Source organism: Anas platyrhynchos, chromosome 1 (genome assembly GCF_047663525.1).
Source record: "Anas platyrhynchos isolate ZD024472 breed Pekin duck chromosome 1, IASCAAS_PekinDuck_T2T, whole genome shotgun sequence".
NCBI classification, from domain to species: domain Eukaryota; kingdom Metazoa; phylum Chordata; class Aves; order Anseriformes; family Anatidae; genus Anas; species Anas platyrhynchos.
The window spans coordinates 97,096,858-97,115,073 of NC_092587.1; the positions used below are offsets into that span (position 1 = coordinate 97,096,858).

Sequence of the window (18,216 nt, forward strand, 5' to 3'; positions counted from 1 at the left end):
GTAGTTGGCTGATGTTCACTGATGCTTTCCTTCCCCATCTCTACAGACTGGAGAGGATTTTCTGGGTGTGCAGAGGGCCAAGACGGCTGCAGCTTCCCATCAGCTCCATCCTGCAGGACTGGTGCCTCTCCTCATCAGCCAGTGCTGGGGTGGATGTGTGCACGCATGGCTCTGCCACTGTGTAATGCTCACGGTATCTTTCCCTCTAAGGCAAGTTGTCATGACTGACTTTTTTTTGAGACTTTTATTCTAAAAACCCATGTTTGTCATCCTAGCTCCTGCCAGACTTCAATGAGGGTCCTAATAAGAGTTTTTAGAGGGGAATTTCCCTTCTTGTCTTAATCTGACTCTGCACATACAAACAAATCTTTCATGGTTGTTGTCTTTCACATTAGTTTCTGTGCTTGGTAATGCATGTATCCTTGTATTGTTCATAACCCCAAAGAATTCAGCCATATCTGGATATAAATCCCATCCCACCTTCATTCCCCATGTGTCCTGCAGCAGGCAGGGAGCCACCATGCCATCCCTGAGCACCACCTGTCAGCAAATTTTTGGCAGGGGCATGGTGGTTTTGCTTCACAAAACCAGCATGAAAGAAGGGGTTAAGCTAATCTGGTTTGCAGGGAAGGTCTGAGAGGAGGTTGAAGGCAGTACCTGAGCTCTGAAGATTGCTACTCACCAGTCTTCAAAGCTGGTTTTATCCAGAAAAATGAGTTTGGGCTGTGTAGAACAATCTAAAAGCTTGACAGACTAAACAGGGAAGGGAAGTGGGGAATTTAGGGTAAGGGAAACAGTCAGTCAAGGGTACAGACAATGCCTGTGTGACTGCCTGGAGGAGTCTGAGGCTCTGGTTTAGCACACCTGGCAGTGTTGCTGGAGAGGACGCTTCTGTTCAGGGAGGGGATGCTGTGATATCCCTCCCCACAGCACACAAAGACAGAAAGCAGAAAGAACTGAGGAGGAACCACTCGTGTCCCTCAGGTCTGCAACCATGACAGGCTAGCCAGCCCTTGGTTAACATTCAAAGCAGAGCATCTTGTTGTTAGGGTGGACACAAATTGCTTTAAGGCAAATCTTCAGGATTTCATTTTGCGTTCCAGAATGTAACAGCTGCTCAGGCGAAGTTTTGCTCAGGAGCTGGAAGCTCTGCAAGGTTTTGCCCGTGAGTTCTGGCTTGGGTCATCAAGGTTAATCTAAACAATTGTCTTGGCCTTTACTTCAAACGGCTTAGGTCTGTTTCACTTGGAGATGATTTTTGCCCTGAGATCTATAGGTCTGGATTTTCTTGCTTGTTTTTATTGTTCTTTTTTGAGGGCCTTCTGTTCTCAAAAAGACTAAATAAATAAATAAATAATAATAATGTCCTGGGGTAGAATGGCAGCTAGCTTTCTGCGCAGAGGAAGCAAGGCAGAGAGACTTAAAATACATTAAACACTTTTTTATAAGGTACAGCAAATTTGCTATCATTCAGTCCTCAGGAATTGCCTTGCGCAGGGGAAGAATTGATTGCATTAATGCCAGCTGTAACTCTCTTATTTTTGGTAACAAGGCATCACTAAAGGCAGATTAATTCAGAGCCACGCTCCAATGAGACCAGTGTCCTTTTGCTGGTTTAGGAATCCTCTGTCACCTGGGTTTTGTGTTCAGTGGTGTATGTCAGGAGCCGAGCAATGGCTCAAAGCACGCGCCTGTTCTGCTGCAAGAAGGCATGGGAGGTGTGCCCATATAGGTTAATTATCGAGGGACACCGTCTTCAAGCGCCGTCAGGCTGTTTTTGAATGTGATCGTGACACCTGAGAGGATGATCTTTGAGAGATCAGAGGCAGGAAATTATTCTATTGCTTTGCACTTCTGAGTGCAGTTTGGCTACAGTCAAATTAGCTGCTTCAGCCTGCACTGTCAGCTTGCTCTCATCTCTTTCCTCTTGTTGTATTATTAATAATAAAAATTTTAAAAAATAATAAAATAAGCTAAATACGGTGGTAAAGACCCACCTGCATGGGGCAGGGCTGAAGCCAGCAACAGCCTGCAAGCAATTTTTGACAGTGACCAGCGCCTGAGCATCCCACACAGGGACGTGTCCATCCCTGGGGATGGCAGGAGCTGCCTGAAGGCATGTGGAAGGCAGGGCTAATAGATTTGAGTGAGCTCATCTGCTTCGTGCTCCCTGCCCTCCCTCCCTCCCTCTCTCCTTATGCAGCTGCTTTTAGTAATGAAGCTGGCAGCATTAGAAAGTCACCAGAAGTAGCCCAGCTGCCTCCCTCAGTTCACAGGGAGAGCGACTTTGTAGCTGCTCTCAGTCAGTCCATTAATTGCACATAATAAGGCATTTAGTGACAGAAGGATGGTTGATGAGCCTTAGCTGAAATAACAAGGGCCTGCCAAGAGCTGTGCTGGCTTTGCCGGGGAGGAGTGTGGAGGGTCCTAGCACTGAAGTGCAGATCCATGTGTCGACGAGAGCAGTGGCAACCTGCTGGTCCCTGACTTGCACGGCACCTCCGTGGCCCAGCACATGGCAGAGAAACAACACCTTGGTGTCTTGAGGCCCACGGCTGGGGCACCTGCAGGTTGTTAAAGCCTGGGCTGTTGTCTTGCAGCCGCCCGTGCAGCTGGCGCATCCCTCACCTGCGAGGTCTGTGCTAGCAGTTGGCAGGTGGTGTTTCTTCGTCTGCGTGAGTGCTTGGGAGTGTCAACATTTCTCCAGGCTAGTTTACTGTTCATCTTTGCTATGGTTATTTTCTGTTAAACGTTTCAGTCCTGAGCAGCACTGCTTCTTCTAGAGCAAGCCCCAGCTCGGAGGCAGGCGCAGACCTTCTACACCACACTATCCAACAGCAGCACCTGCCTTTGCTTGGCTCTTCTCCCCTTCCGTGACCCTTGGAGGGTGAAGGTTCAGCAGGGAGGAGCAGGGCAGCTTGCTTTGCGGGCATGCCTTGCTCGTGTACGGCTGGAGCAAAGGAAGAGGGCAGGGGCTATGAACATGCAGCAGGGCTGAGGCCCTGAGCAGCACCCTACCCACTCCTTTTGGGTTTTGCTCTGCTTGCCTGTGCCTGGCAGCAGGAGCTGGAAAGCTCTCCCTCCTTATCCCTAAAGGCTACAGCCTCCCTCTTCCACTCATAGTCTGGACAGCATTGCTCTTCTAGGATTTGTGAGGTTTTGCCTTAAGCTTTTTAAAGCCTGGTGACTTGTGGCAAACACCACCTGTAAGGCTGAGAAGCTCTGTAGTTTGAGTTTTCCTTTCCTGCAGGGAAATGTGTCGACAAAGCACCTAGCAGCTCAAGTCCTGGGTATATCTCAGCAGGTCTCTGCTGGGATGGAGGGAGTGTGTGCACAGAAAAGTGCAACTTTAGCTGGCAAATAATTTTGGTTTCTTAGGAAAAAAAAAAAAGGCGGGGTGGGGGAATGTTGTAATTCATTTGGTTGCTGGGTTTTTGGAAGTTTGATCAGGAACCAGCAAAATGTCCATTTTGGAGTGTTACCCTGAGTAGGAGCAGGGATGCTGGAGACAGTGTATGTGTAAAGAAAAACCTGGCCCAAGTCTGTCACAGATGTGGACAAGGCTCCCCTGGCTGTGTGATCACTCAGGTGTCAGCAATTTTGGGTGGAGACCCCTGTTAGGAGGGTCAGAGACTTCAGCTTGGGCAGTGGCAATCCTGCTAGGTGCCTGGGCATGTACTCTTAGCTGAGTACTTGTTCTCATGCTGTGCCCTTCAAAGCTATCTCAGAGCCTGTGTTTTCTTTTAAACAACACATTCCTGAGGCTTTTCCAGAGCTGCTTGTAGAGGAATGTTTGGTGGTACCACAACCATCTTGGCTTTCCCACCTCTGCTGGATAAAGCAGACCTCCCCCCAAAAAGCTGACTGTGCTCCTCCTCAAAGGGCGACAGGGCACGGCCATGGATCATAGCCACATGGGCACAATTACAAATAAAAAACGCAGCATCCTGTCTTGGAAACCACTCAGAAAGGGGTCTGCCACTCCTCCCTGCCAGCAGCACAGACAGCTGAGCAAATGGTCGCCCAAAGACATGCACGATAACCTCCTGGCTCTCCCCCTCCGCTCTGCCTCCTGTGCCATGCCCGGGAGGTGCAGGATGTGAGCGCTGCACCCCAGCCTGCTGCAGCTGTGCACATCTCTGCCCCTGGTGTGCTCTCACCTGCTGCCCCGTGCTGCTGTAAAACCTGAGCTGAAAAGGTGAAGCCTGGCCAGAATGATGCTAAATGAGCTGAAAATTCAGATCCTTGTGCCTGTCTGGAGCACAGAGCTTCCTGGCATGAGGCTGCTCACGGTCAGACAGGACCATTGAGGAGAGCCAGCTCTCGGATGTGAAACCCCTGCAGGGAACGGTGATGATCTAGCAAGTGGCCCTTACCTGCTGATCCGTGCTGGACCTCTGCCCCTCACCGCTCTGGATCCAGCCGAGCTGCTGGAAAGGAGGCAGAAGGCAATGCCGAGGGGCTGACAGCTCTGGCCTCAGCCACGGGGCATGAAGGGGCACGTGGGCCTTTGGGTCGTGGCGGCCATCTAGCACTGGTGGCATCAAGCCACTCATCTGGGCAGGTCTGGCGGTGCCCCCTGCTAAGGTGAAGCCAGACACTGCTGGCTGGGGCCTTCCTCTCTGTTGCTTGTAACGCTGCCAGGCTCAGAGAGTTGCAGCTGAGTATTGCCATGCCAAATGTCTGCCCCAGGCTAGCTTTCTCTCTCGTTCCTTTAAACAGAAGCTTCAGCTCAAATGGTTCAGTTGTTCCTCAGAGTGAGGAAAAATACGTTAATAAAAAGTCTCGCTATGCTTGAGAAACACAAGCATCTCCAGCCCCAGTGGGGAGCTCTGCTGCCAGCCCTGCCCCTACCTCTAACACAGAGTGGTGAGGCACTGCCCAGCCAGCCGCCCCTGCCGCACACACTGCGTGCCTCTCGTGTTTTGGGAGCTGTGAGGTGCTGGGCTCTCCTTTGGAGGAGCGTGGAGCTGTCTGAGCATATCAAGTGCTAGATAACGAAACTCATTACCTAGGCATTTTGTATAACGAATAGCAGCAGATCTGTCTCGGTCTCCCCTCTCTCTCCCTGCTCTCTTTTACAGGTCTGCTGTGAAAATCAGATCATTAATATCTGATGTGAACCCAGACACTGTAAACACGAGCTCAAGAGAACAGCCCATGAAGAGATTATTGACCCTTTCTTTGAGGAGCCTGCTGGCTAGGGCACAGAAGACGAGGGAAACAGCCTTGCTTCCTGAATGGCAAGGTTAAAATGATGCTGTGCATGTGTTCATCAGCGAGGCCCATGCAGCCCAGGTACTAAATCAGGTAGGAAACCCAAAAAGAAAAGCATGCTAATGAACAAAGTCTTCCTTCCCTCTTCGGCGTCAGCTGCTGTTGCTCTGGTCGGTGAGAGGAATTCTAGTTATTCGTTCCTGGCTGCCGGACCTTAGCTTCTGGGCTGTTGTCTCTTATTTGTTTCTGGTTGCCTGGCTCCTCGGAGTGACCTATCCCTTCCTGTGTGTTTCAGTACTCTGCTGTACAGACAATGCTCTCCCCTCTGCCACCAAAAAATGACAGTAGCACACCCCTGCATGTCTGTGCTAAGGCTGCCTACCAGCTCCTTTCTAGTCAGGCTGCCCCTCTTCTTCACCTGTGTGCGCTAATCCTCAGCTCTGCAGGCTTAACTGTTAATTTTCCACTAGCATATGTCTTCTGGGAAGTCCAGATGGATGAGATCTACTGTCCCACCTTTCTCTAGAGAATTATTTCACCAAAACAGTATCACTGCTGCAGCACATGACGTACCTGCTTTAAGCCCAGCTTGTGTCTGAATTTTATTCACCTTTGTCTTCCATGCAGGCCTTCCCTTAACACAAGGTGTTCAAGGCCTTCATGCTTAGATGCTGCCTGCGTGCATGTGTGCCTATTGCATGCTGTCCTCCTGTCATCTAGTGCTGTAGCTCCTCTCCCTGTTTGCTAGGTTCCTGATGAAGCCCTGCTGCCAGCCCCTTGTTTCTGCCTTGTTTTGCTCATCTCTCTGAATGTTGATGTGGATCCTGCCTGCCCAGCCCCTCCGTGCACCTGAGCGTGGCAGCCCTTCAATCCCAGCTGGGAAGGTCCACTTCCAAGCCCTTGTTCCTATCTCCCCCTCCTTTTGTGCACCCCATCCTCCTCCTCACTGAGAACTCAGCCTGGTATTTCCTTCCTTTGAGAAGTCATCTCTCAAATTTTTTTGATTAACAACAACAAAAACACCTGAGTGCTTTGCAGTCTGCTGGAGAGGTGTGGGGCTTTCTCCCCGTTTAGCACTGAGATCACTTTCTACACCCTCTTCCAGCTGTCTTTTCAGTGTTGTCACAGCTGTAGAGGCAGTGAGCTGGGATGGATTTGTCTTGCTCGCTAGCATCAAAGGTGTGTATGACTCGCTTACTCATTATTCCCAGAGCGTATGTCCCAGAATTGCATTACCGCTCCCTTGCCACAGCTTGATGCTGTTCGTTCTTATTGAACAACCGGTCTGAGAAGGATTTTGGAGGTTGTGACGGAGGCTCTGCTTTCCAGATACAGCACCCTCGGAGGTCTGTCTGGCATTCCTTATTCCAGGAACAACTTTTTGCAGTAAAATGGTGCTTGTTTAAGCAGGCTTTGCTCGCTGAGCAGTAGCCTGCTTTGTGTGGTCGCCCTGTGCTCCTCATTATTCATCACTTGGAATCTTTTTGTCGTTTATGCACTGCACCAACCCTGAGATTTGCATTTGCTTTTCTTGTGATGAAAATGCTGAAAAGTGTCAGGTCTCAAGCAGCTCCCTGAAGAACCCTGCTAGAAATACTGACGTTTGAAGATGATTCACCACTGGCAGTTACTGGTTGAGAACTGTCAGCCAGTGCTTAATCTGGTTAACGTGTGGTTTATTGATATTATATAGTGCTAATTTTTTAATCAGGATGTTGTACAGTCTGGTGTCAAATGCCTTACAACAGTCCTCCCTGAAGCTGACTTAGAGTCAGCCTTAGAGTCAAGTGGTAGGTGTGACAACTGCCAAGCAGATGTGTCATCTCATCAGAGAGGGCCAACAAAACTAACAGAGCCACTTGTTAAATATATTCCTGTCCTCTGATTTGCCATCATCTGAGACCCACTATGAAACTCTCAGGAACTTCATTCCCAGCTTGCTGGGCCTGTTGCTACCTCAGCGTGTGCTGCCATATCCCTTAGCACAGAAGGAGCTTCCTGGCATTTGGACTGATGCTTTTCTTCCTGCAGCTCTCCTCCACGTGGTGTTAGGATGTGGACTATCTTCAACCAGTGTACTTGATACTCAAGCCTGGGCAGCCCTCAGGGAGGACTGGACACATGGCAGATTGTCCTCAACATCCTCCATCTCCTCCATGTGTAACCAGCTGTCTAATCCCCCTGCTCCTGCTGGTGCATGCAAGGCATGAACCTGGGCTCTGAAGAGCACTCAGTGCTATCAGGAGGCGTTTGCTCATCCCCAGACCAAACCTCAGGCTGCAGCCTGATGCACCCAACCAACTATCTCAGCTTGGAGAAGATCAGCAACACAACAAACTTCCCTGGCCCACAGTGGGGCTAGATGAGACCTTGCTTTGGGGGGCTCCTGGGGTGCAGATGGGCCTCTGGCTACTGCTCTGGGGTCTATGCTCTCCTCTCTGCAGCCTCACCACAGCTACACAACTTGCTGAGCGTAAATCAGCTGGTAATCACACCCAGTGATAAATAGTAAGAGACAGGAGTTCGTCACAAACAAATGAGCCTCAACTAACCTCATTTCCTTTTTTTGACAGGATAACAAGCTTAGAGGATAAATTCTTCCCTGCCAGAATTTTTCTCTGCTGCCAGCCACCTCAGCAATTAGCAAAGCCCCATCCTTCCTCTTTGCTGACTTCCAAGCTGCTTGAGGCAGAGGTGGGTTCAGGCCACCCTCCCCGAGTTCTGGATTCAGTCCCACAAGCTTTTTTCCCTGTGGGCTGGTGTAGACATTCCCTATCCTCCCACTGTATTCTCTGGAGATGCTTGAGATGCATCCGGATGCCTCTCCTGGCTGGTCAGCACCCCACTGGGCTCCCACACTGTGCATCAGGCTCTCTTGTACCTGTTGCTGAGCTGGCTGGCTGGTCTCCCTTCCTAGGATCAGTGTCCTTTGAGGGCCTCCCAAACAGCCAGAGCTGCCTGGGGAGGCTTAAGGCCAAGAGATCTGGTGAGAATTGAGCCCAGCTCACTGATGGCACAAGGAGCTCTGCACCCTCAGTTAGGGTTTTGCGCTTGATGTCCTCGGCCAGACCAAAGCAGAGCAGCAACCAAAGTGGGTTTTGGCAGGGCAGGGGTAAGCAGCTGTGTGCTACAGGTTCATGTTTCCATTCCTGGGAGCAGGTTGAAGCAAGAGCAAGCACAGGAAAGTCCCTCGTAGCCAGCTAAAGCTGCAAAATGCTGTCTCAGCAGGGGAAGCTGCTTGTGTTCCAGTGAGAAGCCTGGGAGAGCTCTGAGACAACACAGAGACAGGACAGCATGGAGCTTGTGTCCATCCAAAACCCTACAGCAGGCCTGGCACCTGCCAAGCCATCAGGCCCAGCTGGTAAGTCAGCAAGAAGGAGGCTTTTTCTTCTGAAACCTTCCAGAGTATCCAAAGTGACTGCTCATGGGGAACCTGGCAGTTCTGGTAAGTAAATTAGCAAGAAACAGCGTGCCTCAGGATCTTCATTACCCCCCAGCCTAACAACACCCAACCCCTAAATTCCCTTTACACAGTATGTTTGCTCAAACTGGAGCAGCTCCTTTTAGGTGAAAGCACCATATAAGAGGACATGTCTCAATAATTTAAAAGTGCTTTTCTTCACTCAGTGTTGCGTAGTGTTCTCCCTGAGCGTTAAATTGATCCCTTTCCCAATTTCTTCCAATTGGTTAAGGGCTCAGAGAGTGAAATCAACAGCACTTGAGACGGAGCAAAACTCTGCTGGCATTAGGTTTTGCTACAAAGCCGGATTTGCCCAGGGCCTGTGCTGAGGCTTTGTTCGGGTGCGCAGCCTGGGCCTCGCTCCAAGTGGTGCTGGCAGGCCCCATATCCTCCCTGCCCTACAAAGGGACACCTTTCTGAGGAATCACTTGCCATGAAGTAGTCCCTGTGTGCAAAGAAAACCGCTTGCCGTTTTGATGTAGGCTGACCGGCTGCCTGCTTTGGGACTTGCACGGTCTGTCTGTCTCTTTTCCAGAAGTGCTGAACATGTATAATTCCCACTGACTCCTTTGTGGGCAAGCCGTGGCTTTGACAGGTTTGTTCTACGGTTTGGGGGATTTTTATCACATTTAATGACATCTGAAAAAATGGCAGAATAAAATACAGTTCAGCCTTGCCCCTGCCTGCAGATTAGCATTTCCACCGTGGTCCCAACGTGCTGGCTGAGCAGTGTCAGTGTCTTTCCTGGCAAGAAACAACCGACTGAGTGCAGCTCTGATGCAGGACCGGATCAATCTGCCCCTGTAGTTTGTGGTCGCTCTGAAGTTTTGGACTTGTTCTGAATACAGAATTCAAAACAAAGCCTGAGAGACTGAAAACCTGCGCGGACTGAGAATAAGGTTTGCGTTGAGCCCTGCCAAGCGATAAGGCAGCTCCCCCTGGCTCTGAGAAGTGAACTTTCCTCCCCAGCGGTGGGCAGGTGTGACAGGAGGATGCTGCCTTGTGAAAAGGCTCGGCCCTGCAGGTCTGGGTTCAGGGAGGCTCTCACAAAGCACTGTATGGGCTTTATCCCACAGTTTATCAGTGGGAGGGGAGGCGAATCAACTGCTTGCTCAAGAAAATGTTGCAGTTCAGCACGTTGGTTATCGAATGTGTAAGGGAAAGATGTCAGGTCCGCTGCTTGGTTGTGGGTATCAGCACTTTGCATATCTCAGCACGGATTCTGGTTCCACAGGCACAATCTGGTTTTCCTAAAGCTTCTTCCTGCTGTGTGTTTGCCTCGGGCTTAGACGGCTCACCAGGGCTTTGGATTGCAAAAATCAGATCGGATGCTCCTATCTTTGTTTTCAACAACAGGGACAAACTTTGCCCTTCGCAGTGCCTGCAGGGCAGCAAGTAATGAATGTTTATGGGAATATGGGTTAGCTCTGATACTAACCTGCCTGACCTTGCTGGGGAGAATCCCTTCTGCCCTTGCACGACAGGAGGGAGCCTCCGTCTCTGCCGCTGAGAGTCACCTGCCTTCAAGGCCTTCCATGGAAGAGGGCATGGGGAGGTGGTGCAGGTGGGGGCGGCTCTTCCCTGCCTGCCTGCTCTCGGATGTGCTCCTTGTGTTGCTCAAATGAGTGCTGCCCCTCTCCTGGCTCCTGCCATGCTGCTCCTTCTCCAGTAAAGACCCTCTTTTCACCCCTGCAAGCAGGGATCTCGAGGCTTCTGGGCACAGATGCTCCTCCTTGGGTCTGAGGGACTGGTAATGGCCCAGCTTCTGCCTCCGTATTTACTGGGTGTGCCAAGGGCTGCTCCTGCAGGAGGAGCAGGAAAAGCCACAGGTGATGGGCATGGGAAGGATCAAAGCACTTGCTGGGAAAGGAGGAATCCGGGGTGCTTCTTATTCATCTCTCAAGGCAGGGCTGCTAACCCAACACCTTTGCTATCTCTTTCTCTTCCATCTTCTGAGCTGATCAATACCTTTATGTTCACAGGATGGGTCCTTCAAAGTATTCCCACATCTTCAGAGTCATTCAGGAGATTCCCACGGATGGAGAGGGGATTGCAGCGTGGTTTCTTGTTCTGAGCTGCTCAAAGTCTCCCTGCTGGCAGAGAAGGTGGGGACCGGTTTCACAGACTGCATGTGGTCAATTAAATCCTGGGAAGCTGTGGGAAATGTAGGATTCCCTTCACGTGCATTGCTTTCCCTGCCCACCTCCACAGGATAACGTCACACTGCACCAGTAGCTCTGGCAAGATCAGTGATAATGGGCAACAGAGCTGGTGACCACTCCCGTGAAGTCTCATCCACTGGGCTATCACAAAGAAGTTAATCAGATAATCAGAGCTGACACATGAACAAAACTTTACCCTCCAAAAATCCTTCTCTCGTCATCTTCCTGCATATCTCAGTGCTGTGCTGCCTGTGCACGGCAGCCTATGTGGCTGAGTACACTTCTGGTGTGGTTCGTCCTCCTCTATCCTTCTTGTTTAGCCTTCCCTTATTGAATCTGATTGACTCTGAGGCCATTGATTATAAATAAGATCTTGGGGGTAGGTCTGATGGCTTTTGCTCTTTTTTAACACAGCAGGCTTTGAGTCCTGGTTGGGAGCCACTGAGCGCTGCTGTTATATTAAATGATGGTCAGCGATAGGAATGCAGTGGCCACTTAATACCCCAAATTACTCCTTGTAAGTGGGCAGGGTCTGGCTTTTGTCCAGATCTCTGTGCTCCTGGCAGAATGATTCATTGCCTTGCTCTGGCAAATGTATTTTCATCTGTTAGTTTAAATCTGACTTCTAGTATTCTGTGCATTTCTTACAGCTGAGGAATTTCCTGCCCTTTATCCGCCTGTTTTCTTCCAATCTGGGCTAAAATCAATACACTTAAATAAATAAAACCACTGGGCTTGTGAGTACCTCCTGCTGTGTCAGTGGCAGAAGTTAAGCTGAGTGACCAAAGATTAGTTAAGCCATTTTCTTCTCCTGTAAGTAAATTTGCTGTTGTTGAGGCACGACAGACTTGCCTGGGAGATGGCATTTCTTTGCTTGACCACAACAGGGACAGTTTGCCAGGCAGCAGATCTGAGGCAGTGGCATCTGCCTCTGGAACAGGGTCCCTGTGCCACCCCTAGCCCTTAGGGTTTGGTTTGGGCAAGGCTTTCTGGTGCTGATCCTTCCCCTGCTTACATGATTGGGACCACTGCTCTGGGATGGCTTTGGGAGTGGCACAGACAGGGCTGGAAGTGGTGGCTGAGAGACGGACAGCCTGCATCTTATTAGTTCTCCCATTCCTCTGACTTCTGCCTCCCCAGCTCAAGGCATTTAGTAACCTACGTGAAATCGCTCTCAGAGGAAGGAGTTGCTATAGTTTTTCTGGGAGTAGAATAAACTGTGATCTGCAGAGCTGCTGTCCTGCTGGGCTGCGACACCCTTAGCTGGCTGGGGTGGTGACAGCACCGTGTAGGCATTCCTGTTGTTTTTGGCAGGCCTGTTTTGGGAGCTCCTCTGAAGGTGAGCAAGGATATCGCGAGCTGTGCCCCGAGCTGGGGATGCAGCCGAGTGGAAAGGAAACCGGCTCTGTTTACACACAGATACCTGTGCAGCCAGCAGCGTTAGCGAGAGAAAACAGAAAAGGACATGACAGTTACATTGGGTTTTCATTAAATATTAAATGGAGTGAAGTTTTTCTGGAGTGTGCCCGGGCTGCTGTCTGTCTGGCAGCAAGGAGAAACCAAGTGGGTGAACCCGGGTCCAGAGGTGCAGCACTGCCTGCGCTCAGGAGCCGCAGCACCGGGGACCCTCCTGTACCACCTCCATGAGCTGTCCCATCACTGCCGTGGCCAGAAGAGAAGAGTTAACTCTCGTAGGCATCTCAGTGGGAGAAGGAGAAGGGAAACAGCTGATTGATCCAAGCAGAGCCTGGCTGGCCCCGATTGCAGGAAGCAGGCGCATCCCTGCTTGTGGCTTGCGCACCCCGTTCTGCCAGCTTTAGCCCAGAGGACATCCTCCACCCGCCGCTGGCCACACAGATGCTGGTGGGCTGGCAGGGCGAGGGCAGGAGCTGCTTCCTCCATCAGCTTAGTGAGGCGGTGAGAGGAATCTTCAAACGGGGCTGGGGTTAATAAGTTAAAATACAGAGCCTTAATCCCCCGCCGCTAAATCGGAATGTAATTCAGCTTATAACCACGGCCCAATCCATGTGAATTACAATCACTTTAAATACAGCTGGGGCCAGCCTGGGTTTAACATCCTCCTGAGACATCCTGGAAGTAGAAAGTGGGGCGAGCAGTGCAGCGGGTACCCCTGACACCCCAGGGAGCCACGGCACAGCAGGCAGGGGTCCCACTGCCTCTCTGGGACCCCTGGGGACAGGCACCCCTGGGTGAAACCCCGGGTAAGGGCAGGAGGATGCGAGTGTGGCTCGGGTGTGAGCTTATCTGCCAGGGAGAGGGGGGTGGAGGCTGCTGGCAAGCCCACGGTGCTTTTATCTTTAATTTAGGATGTTTATCTCAAGAGATTCTTCGAGCTTTAAAACAAACGTAAGGAGATCTGTGTGTGTCTGGTGCATCTGGCCTCTGAAAGCAGGCACGCAGGGTCCTGGTGGCAGGGCTGGTGATGAAGGCTCTGCCTCCTTCTTCCCTGTTTAACCCATGTCAGGACGAACCTAGCTCTCCTTCTGCTGCCCCAAGGAGCCAGTAGAGCAAAGGGCTCTTCTCCCAGCTTCAAGCAGCAGCAGGCACCTGCAGGCGGTCCCGGGGGTGCCCAGGAAGATCTCTTACTGCAGCTAGCTGTCACTGTTAGATTATTCAGCCCCGGCTTTCACAGCTTTATTGCTCAGCCCCAGTGGGGAAGGAACAAGTGCTCATTGTCTCCTCATGCCACCCCAGCCTGGGAAAGCGGAGATTTGGGAGCCTGAATGGGAGTTGCTGAGGTCTTCTGCCACCACTGACCCACAAACCTTCCCGGGAAGCCTTGGGCAGCATCAAATGCTCCTCAGAAATTGAGGGTCTTGCTGGCTGCTTTTCCAAGCGTTGAGCTGGAAATTCCCCGTGGAAATGAAGCTTTACTTTTGTGGGCTGCTAGGCGTAGGCAGAGTTCAAGGAGTCCGAGCTACAAGATTGGTGAGGAGAGCTCAGAAAATAAGATCCTGTTCCCAGACCTGTGCCTATTCTTGGGCATTGTTAGGAAGATGCTGACAGTTTTTTCATGCCACTCTATTTTTTTTTTTTTGTGGTTTCCTTGTATTTCTTCTTCCTGTGGTGAATGGCTAGTGCTGTTGTGTTAATACCAGGCCAGAAAGAGAACTCAGTAATTTCTCAAAGCCTGGCATGCAAAGTGCCTGGAGTACTGGGCTGGACAGCTTGTGAGTTTTCTGTGGGTGTGATGGAAGCGAGCTGGGTTCTCGGGTGCTTTCCCAAAGCCCTGCTAGCCTGTTTTCTACATTTAGATACAGCTTACTTTGCAGCACTGGTAGAGCTGAGAGGAGGACAGATGTAGGGAAATGCAGATCTAAGATAAACTGCCTCCCAGGCTCTGGGATCCTGGGCTCTGGGGCAGCAACGCCTGCAAGATCAGCCCCAGCCCAGGGCTAGAAGGTCATCTTCCCAGCTCCTCAGACAAGCTGTGTGCATGGTCTATGACCACGCTGCTTTTGGCTCCTTACAGGAACATATGATCAGCGGGTGGACCCCTCGCCAGGCAGCTGGGTTGGTGTGGCCCTGCAGCTGTTCCTTTGACTTCCCTGTTCCTCCCTGTGTCCACCGAGACTTCCATGTGCACCACAGCCCTGTCCCCTCTCAGCAGCGGGACGGGCGTTCACCAGACCTAGGCCTTCCCAGCTAAAGTCATCGAAATGTTCTGAATTTTTGTGTGGTTTACAAACACGCTGTTTGTTTCCCCGGTGCTTGCGGAGTGCTGCGAGTAGTGCTCCTCCCTTTTGCTGGTCTGACTGTTCTCATGTGCCATGCAAGCACGGTGCCAGAGGGAGATGCTCACCTGAGCAAGGCCAGGATGGTGCTGCCTTGTGTCACACTGCTTGCCACCAGGGCTGCCCACCCCTGAGCACTGCATGCCTGCAAGGAAGGTCTCATCTCTCTAGGGGTGAGCTGCCAAACGTGCTTTGAAACAGGGGTGGTCCCAGGGCATTGAGCTGCGTGAAGGACATTGAGCTGTCCCACCTCGGACACAGAGACCTACCCCTACCAACAGCAGCCAAAGGACAGGCGTCTTACTGGTTTGTTTTTCAACATATTGCTTTGCTCTGTTGCTCTCTTTAAAACCTCTCCTTGCAGGTTTCCTCTCTGGACAAATGTTAAAGGACAGTCACCACCAGGAGCCCCACCAGCAGCAGGACTCACAGGCAGGCTCCTGTTAGAGAGCGCCTGGCACGGCATCCCCACTGGAAAGCAGGAAATTATCCCTCATCCCATGTGCTGCAATGCACAAGTGGGTAATGACAAAATAAGGCTTTCAAGTGGTCCTCATGGAATTACAACATCTGCTCCGTCCTTCGTGCAAGCTGCAAAACGGGGAAGACTGAGCAGTTTCATGGGGGATGCTGGCCCCATTTGTGGTTTCCTGTGTGCTGGCAGAGCCACAGAAACCACCACAAAGATCACCCTATGACTGCAATAGGTCAGAGACAAAAGGACCTCTGCGTGCTCATCCCCTCGCCCTCCAACGGAGTGACTGGAGCCGAGGGCAACGCCAGGGCAGGCTGAACTCCTGCCCTTGCCTTCCCGACAGGCGACCTCGAGACCAAAGCACCAGCAATCCCACCGGTCCAGGCTGACACCAAGACACGGGTAGCTGGCTTAGCTCTCCTCGACCATGGACGTACCTCTCCTAGCTCTGTCACTGCTCAGCGCCGAGACGCCGTTTGAGAATAACAAATAACCAAAATGCTTTGTCAGCATGAAAGCCCATCACGCCAGCATTGGCTGTGTTTGAAATACAGAAGCAGGGCTGTTTTTGCTGAGGAACTCCCCCAGAGACAAGCAGCTCCTGCATTATTAACAGCGGTGCTGATGAATCCCTGGTAATGAGGCACGCTCGCTCAGCCAGCCAGCGAAGTGGCCGTGGCCCTGCCGTTCACAGCCCACGTTGCAGTACTACGTTTGAGAGCAAGAGACGACTGCTCTGGGGAGCAATTGGCAGTGCTCTGCTGTAAGATTTGGCTACTTTCCCTAAAATTTGCTAACGTTCTGCCAGGCGTGAGCTAGGTAGGCATGGAAATCCCACTTTTGTTCTCTGATGGCTGTGAAAAGGGAAATACGAGGCTGCTTTCCCAATGACACAGACCTGTGATTAAAGAAAAAGACCTGTTCCTTGGCTCATGCTCTGCTCTGCTCCAGAGAGCAATGTGGGCTGTGCCCTCTAGTCTGCTTCGTAATGGCTCAACAGATTTTGCTGTTAGGAAAATCTTTGTCCAATTTCTTTAACTCAATTTCATCTCGCTCCATTTATCAATTCTCCTTTTGGTTTCTGGTTGCAATTACTTTCCCACTGTGGCCATTATACCTCCTAGGATACTTGTAGAATAGGATCGTATGTACCCTCAGCTGACATTGGGCCAGGAAAGACATCTCAAACTCTTTCAGTTTTTGCTAAGTCAAACGTCCTCTGAGCTTTCCCAGCAGGACAATACTTTTCCGACAATATAGTGCAAGGGATTAGCAGCATATGCGGTTGCAGAAAGACTGGTCTTCCTCCAGTGCATAATATCATGCCTCTGTAGTGCAACACATCATCGCTCGTGCTAATGCATTTTCAAGCAGTGTAATTCCCCCATCAGTTCTGCAGAGCTGCTTTGTGCTGCAGCCACCCTGGTGCTTTGCAGATGTCACATATGATGTCAGGCTTCTGATGTCATTGCTGCATGCAGAATGACTCTGTTAGCCTCAGATGTGTTCATGCTACGGATTTCCATCTGTTGTGGAGTTTCCGTGGTATGAACAGCATTGATCTCAAGTACTCCTCTGTTCAAGCTGAGGAAAGAGAAAACCCTGTAAGAGCTAAGAGGGCTGGTTAACATGATATAGGGATAATTGGAGTCTTTTTTTTTTTTTTTTTTTTTTTTTTTAAAGCAGAACTTCTTGTGGATCTTGAGTAATCTGTAGTAAATGCATAGTCAAGGCAAAGAAGAGAGAGGGCACAAAAGTTCCTGATAAGGAACTTGCTCCCTGAAAATGGCTGACAAAGTGAAAAGGCTGAAGTTAACTCTCCTGTACTTTCAATTTTTAGGTGTGTGACAAGCAATTCAGGAACAAGGGATTCCAGGATGCCTTTGGGCTCTGATTTTGGCAGTAGAGTTCTACAGATGTCCCTCCGAGCTCACATAAAAGACCAAGAAACCCTGACAAGACATTGGAGAAGATCTTGAAGATGCCTATGGCACTGGGAATCAAACCCAGTGGCACTTAGGACTGAAACAGTGAGAAGCGAGAGAGTTTGCTTTGACGTCAAGGAAGGCAGAACTGAATCTTCAGAAGGGGTCGCAGAAGAAGCCATGCACTGAATGGGCTACAGCAAAAGTCTCATCTGTGTGTGAAGTGGTGCAGCCTCAGGTAAAATGTTACTAGCGTAGGGCTTGAACAGATCAGAAGTGTGATAACTTAATGCAGGGACTGAGTTACTAATGCCCAGACTGCAAGAACAGCATGGAGCTCTGCCTCTCCCACCATACTGAGCACCTGCTGCCTGTGCATGCCCCCAGAGCCCCCCAGGTTGGGCAGAGACAACATGCTCGCAGTGCTGGGGGTTCAAGGGCCAGCCTGTGATGCACTGAGAAGGAGCTGGGAGCTTTCTGAGCTGGCACGGGAGGGCTGGGAGAGCGCTCCCTCTCTGGCACAGACCACCTCTCCTCCTTGCTTGCAGGCTTCATGCCTGCAGTGCCAGTCCAGGCTGCAAGTTAAAAATCCTCTGTGGAACAGAAATATCCTTGCTAATTTGTGGCAGCAGGTTACGCTATCTAAATTTTGCAAGACCTGCCGCTTACACGTTAATCATCCTGAAAGAGGGATAGGTTAAAGCAGGATGAGACCTACCACTGATCCCTCGAGCACCTCACCAGACGCCTCCTCCACCACCCTGGCTCTCTAATGGCTGTTCCCCTTCTGCTGTGGCTATCCTGCCATAGCAGGATCTGCGTGACACCACTTACAGAAAAGCCCCACTAAACTCCTCTTAAAAGGCGAATTTCACCATGGGCACAGGGCAGGAGATCTGCCCTCTCTTCCCAGCTTGGCTGCTGACCACCTGGGGCCCGACCTTCCCCTCCAAGACGCAGTTTTGTCCAACTGCACCTCACGAAACACTCCCCTAGAGCTGGGCCGTGGCCTGGTCCCTCCGTCGTCTCCCCTGGCGTTGGCCATGTCCCCGCCGCGGCTGAGGACGGCCAACCCGCCGAAGCGAGCCTCGGAGTGACAGGGCCGGGCCCCTGTTTTCAATTAACGTTGCTATTTCTGAAGGGAATATCTGCGGCGCAGGGAGGTAACCCATGGCAACCATCTGCTAAACCGCGATTCACGCCGCCTGGGCTTATCGGGGAG

At 51.1% G+C, this 18,216-nt stretch overlaps 1 long non-coding RNA gene across 3 annotated transcripts; it reads left to right on the top strand.

Moving 5' to 3' along the window:
* Nucleotides 1-46: 46 nt before the first annotated feature.
* LOC106016445 (uncharacterized) lies at nucleotides 47-18,208 on the top strand. Of its 3 annotated transcripts, none has more exons than XR_002401152.4 (4): nucleotides 47-210; nucleotides 5,085-5,310; nucleotides 10,660-10,782; nucleotides 16,910-18,208. It is a non-coding gene; the product is annotated as an uncharacterized lncRNA (long non-coding RNA). The 3 variants fall into 3 exon arrangements; XR_011804056.1 differs by lacking the exon at nucleotides 16,910-18,208 and adding an exon at nucleotides 7,791-8,578 and having other exon boundaries at nucleotides 10,660-11,580; XR_002401151.4 differs by lacking the exon at nucleotides 16,910-18,208 and having other exon boundaries at nucleotides 10,660-11,580.
* Nucleotides 18,209-18,216: the final 8 nt, after the last annotated feature.